The sequence below is a fragment of the Bos grunniens genome, chromosome 6 (assembly GCF_055505025.1).
Source record: "Bos grunniens cultivar Pamir isolate PY7600 chromosome 6, Bosgru_T2T1.0, whole genome shotgun sequence".
Taxonomy (NCBI): Eukaryota; Metazoa; Chordata; class Mammalia; order Artiodactyla; family Bovidae; genus Bos; species Bos grunniens.
The window spans coordinates 20,485,580-20,498,437 of record NC_141170.1 but is presented as its reverse complement, the minus strand read 5'-3'; the positions used below and the strand labels follow the sequence as shown (position 1 = coordinate 20,498,437).

Below are 12,858 nucleotides of genomic sequence, written 5' to 3'. Positions count from 1 at the left end.
TCATCTATGTCTTTGTTTTCTGCTCAATGCTTCTGATAAGTTAGCAGATGTACAGCCAGAACTTATTTTCAAACATCCAGACTCCCTCCCTGGCTCACCACAATTACATATGTGCCAAGTTTTAAGTTTTCACAGAAAGACCACAGCTGACCCTTTACTTCTCTCTTGTCCTTTTACCAAACCCTATGTTACTTATAACATTACTTGTTAATATCCCACACTCAAAAAAAAAAAAAAATGCAGGCACACGTTTCCTAAATTTCACTTAACCAAATAAATTTAAAAATCGATAAAACACTTTAATTCCTGCAACACAAACCAGTTTTCACATTCATCAGAACATTTTAGAATTATTCAAACATGAGAATTGAAAATGAGTGCGCTATTTGGAAGAGAACTACTGAATTTATTCTCCAGAAGAAAAAGCAGACCTGAAGCATCATATCACTGTAACACCTGAAACATGTTGACAAGTTCTTGTCTTCTAAACTTCAATGAAAGCTGCTTGCACAAACTATTTAATGAACATGCATGCATGTGTGCTAAGTCGCTTCAGTCCTGTCCAACTCTTTGCAACCCCACGGACTGTAGCTTGCCAGGCTCCTCTGTCCGTGAGATTCTCCAAGCAAGAATACTGGAGTGTGTTGCCACACACTCCTCCAGGGGATCTCCTCAACCCAGGGATTGAACCTATGTCTCTTACATCTCCTGCATGATGGAGGCAGGCAGGTTCTTTATCATTAGTGCAGGAAGCCCCTATTTAGGGAAAATCTTCCCCTGTTAAGCCAGATATCTGAAGTATTAAGGAAGTCAGAAGCTGAGTCACTTCACTTCTTTCTGTTGCCTCCAGTTGGTAGAATACTGACAACCAGTGTAAATATATTTAATGTCTCCATGTAGATTCCCAGCATTGAGTTGATAGGGTCATATTTTTGAACCGTATACACTGGTACTACTTCTGCATACTTGATTGATTCCTGTGTATCATACATAAGAAACATGCTGAAAAGAACTAATCTACCATAAATTGCTACTGAGTATACAGTGGCAACAGCCACCGTGGCAGGTGGAAGAAACAGATCCCAGTGAGAACACAAAGACAAGATCTAGGCCCATGCCCAAGGGTGCTCTCATGTTCAGAAACTTCTCATTGGGTGGACACATGGCCACATTGGAAAGGTCTCCCACAATGCCAGCAGTGTACCCCTCTGCTCTGATGAGAAAAGGTCCTCATAATATTTTGAGGAGCCACCACTGCACTGATCACACCTGATAGTAATAACCAAGCAAGATGTTTTGGGCCTGGGTTCCAATAATACAATACTGACTGTATCAGCATTCCAGCTCCAGTTATGGCTGCAAAGGTTGCACCAATCAACACTGAAGAGCCTTTCATCATGAAGTTCTTGAGAGAAGGAGTTCTGTTCACCGCCAAAGCAGATGAAGCTGTTAAGCCAATGCTTCCTGCTAAGAGTTAATACATACAGTGGAATGAATTCTATCTTTCACATACTGAGGCCAAATCATAGCCTTTTCAATAGCTCCAATCTCATTAGACATTCCCAAGTGATCAAAGCACAAAGCACCAAGACCAACAGCAGCCCTTCCAGCCATAAAAACATCTTCTCATCTGACCAGTTTTAAATGTTTTTCCAATGATGGTTCCAAAGTTACCTACTCGAGTTCTTGCCCAGCTTTCCTATCAGTTCAGTCGCTCAGTCCTGTCCTACTCCTTGCAACCCCATGGACTGCAGCATGCCAGGCTTCCCTGTCCATCACCAACTCCCAGAGCTTGCTCAAACTGATGTCCATCAAGTCAGTGATGGCACCCAACCATCTCATCCTCTGTCGTCCCCTTCTCCTCCTGCCTTCAATCTTTCCCAGCTTTAGGGTCTTTTCCAAGGAGTCAGTTCTTCACATCAGGTGGCCAAAGGATTGGAGTTTCAGCTTCAGCATCAGTCCTTCCAATGAATATTCAGGACTGATTTCCTTTAGGATTCACTGGTTTGATATTCTTGCAGTCCAAGGGACTCTCAAGAGTCTTCTCCAACACCACAGTTCAAAAGCATCAATTCTTGGGCACTCAGCTTTCTTTATAGGTCCAACTCTCACATCCATACATGACTACTGGAAAAATCATAGCTTTGACTAGACAGACCTTTGTTGGCAAAGTAATGTCTCTGCTTTTCAATATGCTGTCTAGGTTGGTCATAGCTTTTCTTCCAAGGAGCAAGCATCTTTTAATTTCATGGCCATAGTCACCATCTGCAGTGATTTTGGAGCCCAAGAAAATAAAGTCTCTCACTGTTTCCATTGTTTTCCCATCTATTTGCATGAAGTGATGGGACCAGATGCTATGATCTTTGTTTTTGGAATGTTGAGTTTTAGGCCAAAAGACCTCTCCTTGGATCCTTGCAAGACTTTATTTCCAGAGTTTTGAAGAAGTTGATTTTGACAACTTTGGCCACTGTTCTCATTTCTTTTATGGAGTAGTGAAATTTTGGATGGCCTCAATCTGCTATTCTGGCACTGCTTCCATTAATTCATCTGTTATATATCCTTTCCTCTTTTTCTTTTTTTTTTAACTAAAAGTGAATTTAATAATGACTATTTTAGTATTAGACTCTCTAGGAGAGTTGGAAAGCCACACCGGGAACTCTCATCCAGGAATTATTTCCAAAATCACACCGCAGAATGGGCTCCATAAAGCTCCCCTTGTTTCTCCTGCTGCCGCTCCTGCTGTCCACAAACATGCTGCTTTCGGCACTGACGCCATCAATGCTGGAATCTGGATGATGCTGCTAATACACCACTGCTCTCTTGGAAAAGGAATACCACCACGGCAGCCACCTGTCCTAGCACTGATCCCACTGAATCAATTCCATTCACTTCTGTTTCAACGTCTGCTATAGGAGAACTCTGAATGAGAGTTGAGGTCATAAATCTGTGCTCTGGCTGTAAGAGAGGCTGAGAAAGGTTTTTTTATTTTTAGAGAAACTTTTTCTTAAGACTTTTTTCCTGTGGACCTTTTTTTTTTTGCATTTATTTATTTATATTTACACAAGGCTTAATTATGATCAGTGTTCTTTAGAGATAAAATTATAAATAAAGTGACTCTATATGATGTGTAGTTCTTTTTTTCAATATTATTATTATTTTTTTAATTTATTCTGTGGACCAGATTTTAACAAAAAGTCTTCATTGAATTTGTTACAGTATTGCTTCTGTCCTATGTTTTGGTTTTTTGGCCTGAGGAATATGGGATTTTAGCTCTCCAATCAGGGATGGAGCTCTCATCCCCTGCATTGGAAGGTGAAGTCTTAACCACTGGACCACCAGGGAAGTCCCAGAAATGCTGTGTTTAATGGTAAAGTACTGGGCATGGCCTGGAGTTGAGCAGCAAGGATAAGTAGGTGACCTCCACGGAGTCTCACACGGTGAAGATGAGGAAGGGGACCATCAGACAGAAGAGCCTCCTAGCCTCAGCCACGGCAAAGCCCAGAACGGCACAGGGAAGAGTTGCTGCTTCAGGGATGGGTTCCTGGCATAGTCAGCGATCAAGCTGCCAAAGACTGTTCCAATGCTGGCTCCTGAACCAGCCACACCAAACGTGGCAGCCCCAGCGCCAATAAACTTGGCTGCTGTGTCAATATCAGCACTGGTCTGGGACTCCCGCCTAGCCTCCTAGAGTGGGACACTGCTGTAGGAAGGCTGTTCAGATGGGACTGCTGGCTTCCTCAGGAAGGAGGCAGACACAAGCCTGATCAGACCCTTGGGACAAGAGTAGATCGGTCACTGTTTCCACTTTTTTCTGAATCTATTTGCCATGAAGTGATGGAAACAGTGACAGATTTTATTTTCTTGGGCTCCAAAGTTACTGTGGATGGTGACTGTAGCCACAAAATTAAATGACGCCACCTGATGTGAAGAGCTGACTCATTTGAAAAGACCCTGATGCTGGGAAAGATTGAGGGCAGGAGGAGAAGGGGACGACAGAGGATGAGATGGATGGCATCACTGACTCAATGGACATGGGTTTGGGTGGACTCCAGGAGTTGGTGATGGACAGGGAGGCCTGGCATGCTGCGGTTCATGGGGTCGCAAAGACTCGGACACGACTGAGTGACTGAACTGAACTCCTTGGAAGATAAAGCTATGACATACCTAGACAACATATTAAAAAGCAGAGACATCATTTTGCTGACAAAGGTCTGTATAGTCCAAGCTACGTTTTTTTCAGTAGTCATGAATGGATGTGAGAGTTGGCTGAATGCTGAAGAACTGATGCTTTCAGACTGGGGTACTGGAGGAAACTCTTGAGAATCCCTTGGACTGCAAGAAGATCAAACCAGCCAATCCTAAAGGAAATCAGTCCTGAATATTCATCAGAAGGACTGCTGCTGAAGCTCCAAAACTCTGGCCACCTGATTTGAAGAGCTGACTCATTGGAAAAGACCCTGATGCTGGGAAAGAGTGAAGGCAGGAGGAGAAGGGGGTAACAGAGGATGAGATGGCATCACTGACTCAGTGGACATGAGTTTGAGCAAACTCTGGGAGATAGTGAAGGACAGGGAAGCCTGGTGTGCTGCAGTTTGTGGGGTCACAAAGAGTTGGACAGGACTTACCAACTGAACAACAGAAAAAGCAGATAAGAGCAGGAGGAATGAGTAGTGCCCCAGGGGTCTGCATGTTTTTCAATCTCCCAGCTTTAGCTCTAGGACTTGGAAAGGTGATTTTTTTCAGCAGGACATTAAGTGGTACTCTTTGCTTCTCACCAAGACTCATATGATGGGAATTCCCCAAATATGGGGAGGCAGTCTCCATTTTCCGTAAAATCCATACTTGTTCAGTTGCTCAGTCATGTTCCACTCTTTTGCAACCCCATGGACTGTAGCTTGTCAGGCTCCCATGTCCATGGGATTTCCCAGACAAGAATACAGGAGTGGATTGCTATTTCCTTCTCTAGGGGATCTTCCCAGAGGAGGGACTGAACTCCTGTCTCCTGCACTGGCAGGCAGATTCTTTACCACTGAGCCACCAGGGAAACCCATACCATGTCATAATTAAAGAAATAGTGATTTGTACTTTAAATGCTTGCTTACCATAATATATATTGATTACCATAAGTCTTTTACAGTTGAACCACCTCCACTGCCCAGTTATTTATGTCATTTATTTTTTGAAGATGTGGGACATTCTAATAGCTGAATTTCCCACAATCTAGATTTGGATCATTGCTTCTTCGTGGTAGTTTAACAGGTGCCTCTATTTCTTGTATTTCGTGCTTACTGGTGGTTGGATCTAGATGTAGCTGTATTAAGGATTTTCTCTTTGTGGTTGAATATTTTGGTTTCACCATGATGAGCCTTTATAAAGATTTCTCAGTATTTTTTGTTACTTACAGTTTATTGGTATACTGAGCCTGTAGATTGTCTTCCAAAGCTTCTGAAAAAAATGTCAGCCATTTATCTCTTCATTGCCTTTTATTCTGTGCTGGGTCTTTGTTGCTGCATGGGTTTTCCTGTAGTTTCTGGTGAGCAGGGGATACTCTTTAGTTGCGGTAAGCAGGCTTCTCATTGTGGTGGCTTCTCTTATTGTAGATCATGGGCTCTAGGGCACATGGGCTTCGGTAGTTGTGGCTTTGAGGCTTTAGATCGTGGGCTCAAGAGTTGTGGCACATGGACTTAGTTGCTCTGAGGCATGTGGGATCTTCCCAGATCAGGGATTGAACCCACGTTTTCTACACTGGCAGGTGGATTCTTTAACACTGAGCCACCAGGGAAGCCCCGTATCGCCTCATATTTTAAACTTCCAACTAAACATGTTATATCTATCCACTGTATCCTTAATGTCACTGGTTCTCTAAGGCAGTTTTCTTGTTTTTGTCTTTCCATACATTTTGGATTGTTACTTCTTATTCATCCTTCAGTTCTGTATTCTTAAGTTGTGCCCAATCTGTGGTTAGACTCACCTATCTTTTGCTTTTAATTTCATTTATTGTGCTGTTTTATTTGTGTAAGTCCTGTTTGATTCTTTATCAGACCTACTGTCATGTTTTTATAGTTTCCTCTTCCCTGGAGCTATTTTCAAGCTTATATATTATTTCAACATGATAAGCATGGAGGCCTGATGCTTCCTGGAATTGTACACTGTGTGTGCTGATTCTCACTTGTGCTGGTTTTATTTATGGGTCATTATGTTTGAACAAATATTTGTAGAAACAATCAGAAACCTAGGATGAAATAATGATTTTCATTTGATTCTTTCAAGCTCTTGAGGCCCTTTACTTTTCCTGCTGCCGCTGCTAAGTCGCTTCAGTCGTGTCCGACTCTGTGCGACCCCATAGACAGCAGCCCACCAGGCTCCCCCATCCCTGGGATTCTCCAGGCAAGAACACTGGAGTGGGTTGCCATTTCCTTCTCCAATGCATGAAAGTGAAAAGTGAAAGTGAAGTCGCTCAGTCATATCTGATCCTCAGCGATCCCATGGACTGCAGCCTTCCAGGCTCCTCCGTCCATGGGATTTTCCAGGCAAGAGTACTGGAGTGGGGTGCCATTGCCTTCTCCATTACTTTTCCTGCTACTGCTAAGTCGCTTCAGTCGTGTCCGACTCTGTGCGACCCCATAGACGGCAGCCCATCAGGCTCCTCTGTCCCTGGGATTCTCCAGGCAAGACCACTGGAGTGGGTTGCCATTGCCTTCTCCAACTTTTCCTAGCACTATCTTAATCTAAATTCTGAGACTGAAGTTGCCTTAACCACCCAAATGAGGAATCCAGGTTATCCCTCGCCTGGAAACTGTAGCCCTTTGCAAGCCCTTAGTTTAATGGAGCAATGGGGTATCAGAGTCTCCACTGGGGATTGGACCTACATTTTTGGCTTCTGTGCCCTTAGTCCAGTGAGGCCATCAAACCCAGATTTGAGTGCTATGTTTGCTTCTCTAGATTTTAATCTTCTGTCAGATTTTAGCCAGGTCAATCTCCCATTACCTTTTCAGCTCTTCCAGTTCTCTTGTTGTTCAGTTGCTCAGTCATTTCTGACTCTTTGCAACCTCATGGATTGCAGCACACCAGGCTTCCCTGTCCTCCACTATCTCCCAGAGTTTGCTCAAACTCATGTCCATTGAGTCGGTGATGCCGTCCAACCATCTCATCCTCTGTCATCCCGTTCTCCTGCCTTCAGTCTTTCTCAGCATCAGGGTCTTTTCCAATAAGTCGGCTCTTCACATCAGACGGCCAAAAGTACTGCAGCTTCAGCTTCAGCATCAGTCCTTCCAATGAATATTCAGGTTTCATTTCCTTTAGGACTGGTGTGAACTCCTTGCTGTCCAAGGGACTCTCAAGAGTCTTCTCAACACCAAAGTTCAAAAGTATCAATTCTTCAGCATTCAGCCTTCTTTATGACTGACTGGGAAGACTGGTACATGACTACTGGAAAGACCACAGATTTGACTAGACGTACCTTTGTCATCAAAGATGTTACTGCTTTTTAATGCGATGTCTGGGTTTGTCTGTCACAGCTTTTCTTCCAATGTGCATGGTTCTTTTAATTTCATGGCTGCAGTCACCGTCCACAGTGATTTTGGAGCCCAAGAAAATAAAATCTGCCACTGTTTTCATTTTTTCCCCATCTATTTGCTATGAAGTGATGGAACTAGACTGGTTCCAAATAGGAAAAGGAGCACGTCAAGGCTGTATAACATTGTCACCCTGCTTATTTAATTTATATGCAGAGCACATCATGAGAAACCCGGGGCTGGAAGAAGCACAAGCTGGAATCAAGATTGCCGGGAGAAATATCAATAACCTCAGATATGCAGATGACCCCACCCTTATGGCAGAAAGTGAAGAGGAACTAAAAAGCCTCTTGATGAAAGTGAAAGTGGAGAGTGAAAAAGTTGGCTTAAAGCTCAACATTCAGAAAAGTAAGATCATGGCATCCGGTCCCATCAGTTCATGGGAAATAGATGGGGAAACAGTGGAAACAGTGTCAGACTTTATTTTTGGGGGCTCCAAAATCACTGCAGATGGTGACTGCAGCCAAAAAATTAAAAGACGCTTACTCCTTGGAAGGAAAGTTATGACCAACCTAGATAGCATATTGAAAAGCAGAGACATTAGTTTGCCAACAAAGGTCTGTCTAGTCAAGGCTATGGTTTTTCCAGTGGTCATGCTTGGATGTGAGAGTTGGACTGTGAAGAAAGCTGAGTGCCGAAGAATTGATGCTTTTGAACTGTGGTGTTGGAGAAGACTCTTGAGTCCCTTGGACTGCAAGGAGATCCAACCAGTCCATTCTGAAGATCAGCCCTTGGATATCTTTGGAAGGAATGATGCTAAAGCTGAAGCTCCAGTTCTTCGGCCACCTCATGCGAAGAGTTGACTCATTGGGAGACTCTGATGCTGGGAAGGATTGGGGGCAGGAGAAGAAGGGGACGACAGAGAATGAGATGGCTGGATGGGATCACTGACTTGATGGACGTGAGTCTGAGTGAACTCCAGGAGTTGGTGATGGACAGGGAGCCCTGGTGTGCTGTGGTTCATGGGGTCGAAAGGAGTTGGACATGACTGAGTGACTGAACTGAACTGATGGAACGAGATGCCATGATCCTAATTCTCTTAAGAATTAAGACTTAAAAAAAAAATTTTATCCTGCTTAATTTTCTTTAGAAGGATTGAACTATTTAAAAGGCCATAGTTGCTGAATGCAGAGGCAAGTAAATATTTTTTGAAAAATTATACATGAATACCTCATTTTATTGCACTTGTGTTTTCCAGATGTTATTAATCCTTTTTTCTTTTTTAATGGAGTTTGCAGTAACCCTGTATTGAGCAACTGTTATCATTTTTCCAATAGCGTTTGCTCACTTAGTTTCTCTGCATCACATTTTGGTAATTGTCAAAAGATATAAAACTTTTAAAATTACTTTCATATTTGTTATGGTGTTCTGCCAACAGTGTTCCTCGATTTAAAAAGTGTAATTGTTTTGGGCATTGGGAACCATGCCCATTTAAGAATGCAATCAATAAGTGTGTGCTTTTTTTAAAAAAAAAAACTTAAGTTTTAGCTGCACTGGGTCTTTGTTGCTGTACATGGGTTTCTCATTGCAGTGGCTTCTCTTACTGTGGAGCATGGGCTCTAGGACACGTGGGCTTCAGCAGTTGTGGTGCGTGGGCTCAGATGCCTGGCGATATGTGGAATCTTCCAGGACCAGGGACCAAACCCATGTTGCCTGTGTTGGCAGGCAGATTCTTAACCACTGGACCACCAGGCGAGTCCTAAAGTGTGTGTTCTGATTGTGCCACTGACTGTCTAGTCCCCCACCTCTCTCCCTCTCCTCAGGCCTCTCTGCTGTTTGAGACACAACAGTATTAGGCCAGTCAACAACCCTACAGTAGCCTCTAAGTGTTCAGGTGAAATCAAGAGTTATGCATCTCTCAGTTTAAACCAGAAGCGAAACATGATTAAGCTTCCTGAGGAAGGCATGTCTAAAACTGAGATAGGCTTTAATAGTGCACCTCTTGCATCAAACAGCCAAGTTGTGAATGCAAAGGAAAAGTTCTTGAGGAAAATTAGAAGTGCTACTCCAGTGAACACATGAATGATAAGAAAGCCAAACAACCTTGCTGTTGTTATGGAGAAAATCTGAGTGGTCTGGACAGAAGACCAAACCAGCCACAAGAGTCTCTCAAGCCAGAGCCTACTCCAGAGCAAAGTCCTAACTCTCTTCCATTCCCTGAAGGTCAAGAGAGGCGAGGAAGCGGCAGGAAAAAAAGTTTGAAGCCAGCAGAGGCTGTTTCTTGATGTTTAAGAAAGAAGCCGTCTCCCGTGATCTATAAATAGCCACAGCCTAGAGGACAGCACATCTGTTGACAACATGGTTTCCTATTTTAAGTCCACTGTTGAGAGAACTACTCAGAAGAGATGATTCCTTTCAAAGTATTACTGCTCATTGACAATGCAATGAAGAGCTCTGATGGAGATGCACAATGAGCTAATTGCTATTTTCATGCCTGCTAACACGGCACCCATTCTGCAGCCCAGGGATCAAGGAGTAGTTTCAAGTCTTCCTGAAGAAAGCCATTTGGTAAGGCTGTTGTTCAGTCGCTCAGTGGTGTCTGACTCTTTGCAAATATATGGACTGCAGCACGCCAGGCCTCCCTGTCCTTCACCATCTCCCAGAGCTTGTTCAAACTCATGTCCATTGAGTCAGCAATGCCATCCAACCATCTCATCCTCTGTCGTCCCCTTCTCCTCCTGCCCTCAACCTTTCCCAGCATCAGGGTCTTTTCCAATGAGTTGGCTCTTTGCATCAGGTGGCCAAAGCTGAAGCTTCAGCTTCAGCATCAGTCCCTTCAATGTCCATCCTCACAGGGCTATAGCTGTCATGCTTTGTGATTCCTCTGATGGATCTGGGCAAAGTCAATTGAAAACCCTGTCAAAAAGATCCACCATTCTAGATGCCATTAAAGAACATTTGTGCTTCATGAGGTCAAAATGTCAGATGCCAGTTTGCAAGAAGTTGATTCCAGCTCTCATGGATGACTTTGGGGGATTCATGACTTCAGCAGGGAGATGTGGTGGAAATGGGAAGAGAGAATTAGAAGTGAAGTCTGAGGATATGTCTGAATTACTGCAGTCTCACAATAAAATGGAAGAGGAATTGCTTCTTACAGATGAACAAAGAAAGTGGTTTCTTGAGATGTAAACTACTGTTGAAGATTCTGTGAAGATTCAAAAATTTTAGAATACGACATAATTTTGTTGGTAAAGCAGTGGCAGGGCTGGAGAGGGTTGACTCCAATTCTGAAGTTCTACTGTGAGTAGATATTAAATAGCACTAAGAGCTATAGAGAAACTGATCATGAAAGGGAAAAACCATTCAATGTGGCAAACCTCATTTCTGTTCCCAGCCTTCAGCAACCACCACCCTGATCAGTCAGCAGCATCAACACTGAGGCAAAACCCTCTAGCAGTGAAGACTACTTGCTGAAGGCTCAGATGATGGTTAAACCTTTTTAGCAGTATTTTTAAATTAAGGGGTACACATTTTTTAGACATAATGCTATTACACATTTAGTCGACTATAGTGTAAACTTAAGTTTTATATGCACTGGGAAACCAAAGAATTTATGTGACTCACCTGATTGCTTGAGATAATCTGACACAGTACTTTAGTATTTCCAAGGTATCCCTGAATGCCTTTTCTATCTCATGAAGTTATATGTATCTGGATACTGTACACTATAGGTAGGAGTGCACTAATGCACAGAAATGTAAATATGTATTGCAAATTCATAAAAGAATAGGGTATGATCTTAGCAGTGATTTACAGAGTAATTTTGAGAAACTTGACATCTTCACATAGTGCTTTTTCTTCTTTCCTATGGCAACTCCTAAATGGGGTTAATAAACCGTGATGGTTGCTCTTAAGTTATACTAAAAGAGTCTCCGTATTTTCCCATGAAATTGTCAAGAGAACAGCAATTAATGCCTGTATTATTTCCTGGTTGAGAATGTCTGGTAACTTTCCTGGCAGTCAGTGGTTAACACTCTGGTGCCAATGCAGGGGGCACGGGTTTGATCTCTGGTCATCAGGGAACTAAGAGTGGTATGACTACCCTCCTCGACACCCCACCCCCCAACCAAGAAGGAATATGTGAAGTTATTCATGTGAAGTTATTCTTAGTTATAACAGGATCTAAGTCCTATTTTTACATAATTGTAACTAAAAATATATATATATGAAAAAATAGACATTTAAAATGCGATCAAAAGTGTAATTTGGGGGTCTGTTTATTTTCTGGTCATTCAAATGCATAACTTTTAAAAATTATATCTGTACAAATATTTTATCATTTTTCCAATTATAAAAAAATTACATACTAAAAAGTGACTTTTCTCTTTCCTTATCTCCAATGATGTACTGAGTATATAGTTAAGTCCTAGAGAGTAGCAAAAATTATTGGACTTGTTTTCAGTATCTTATTAAAAAATCTTTTTTTACATATACACGCTGCTTCATAACTACTTTTAGTTACGCTGGGTCTTCGTTGCTGCACTCAGGCAGTGAAGAGAGGCTACTCTCTAGTCGCGGTGTCTTGTTTTGGAATTTGGGCTTTAGGGTGCAGGGGCTTTGGCAGCTGCAGCATGCAAGCTTGCTGCTGGCTTTTTGCAACTTGCTGGCTCTAGGGCACATGAGCTTCAGCAGTTGTGGCACAAGGGCTCATTAGTTGTTGCTTGTTTGGCCATAGAGCATGGAGGCATCAGAAGTTGCTCCCCTGCACATGGAATCTTCCCAAACCAGAAGTCAAACCTATGTCCCCTGCATTGGCAGGCAGATTCTTACCACCGGGCCAGCAGGTAGTCCTATTTCCAGTATTTTAAAAGTAAGTCACATGAGGACTTCCCTGCTGGTCCAGTAGTTAAGAATCTGCCTGCAGAGGCAGGGTTCAATCCCTGGTTTGGGAAGATAACACATGCCACAGCACCACTAAACTCCTTAGCCACAATTACTAATCTGACACTCTTACAGTCTGTACTCTACAGCAAGACAAGCCACCACAATGACAGGTCTGCACCAGTGAAGACCAGCCCCCACTCACTGCAAGTAGAGAAAACCCTCAGGCAGCAACAAACCCAGTGCCACCAAAAATAATGTTTAAAATTTTTGATTGAAAAAAAATCACATTAAAATATGTGTAAGAGCTAATGGAAACACTTGCTTTTTTTATTTTACCTGGCATCAATAAATTGATGTTATAATGCCGAGTATCACTGTACATGTTCTGACAGCCATATGCCTTTAATAGAAATGTCACTACATAATGAGAGCAATATGTGACACATAAGCCATTCAACAT

General features: G+C 42.7%; 2 pseudogenes across 1 annotated transcript; both read right to left on the bottom strand.

The window, feature by feature from the left end:
* Positions 1–685: 685 nt before the first annotated feature.
* On the bottom strand, positions 686–2,753 carry LOC147370384 (growth hormone-inducible transmembrane protein pseudogene; annotated as a pseudogene).
* Positions 2,754–2,779: 26 nt separating this feature from the next.
* On the bottom strand, positions 2,780–4,962 carry LOC147370383 (ATP synthase F(0) complex subunit C1, mitochondrial-like; annotated as a pseudogene). Its single transcript, XR_015165242.1, has 2 exons — positions 4,630–4,962; positions 2,780–3,771 (listed from the first exon to the last, which is right to left on the bottom strand). The product of XR_015165242.1 is annotated as an ATP synthase F(0) complex subunit C1, mitochondrial-like (transcript).
* Positions 4,963–12,858: the final 7,896 nt, after the last annotated feature.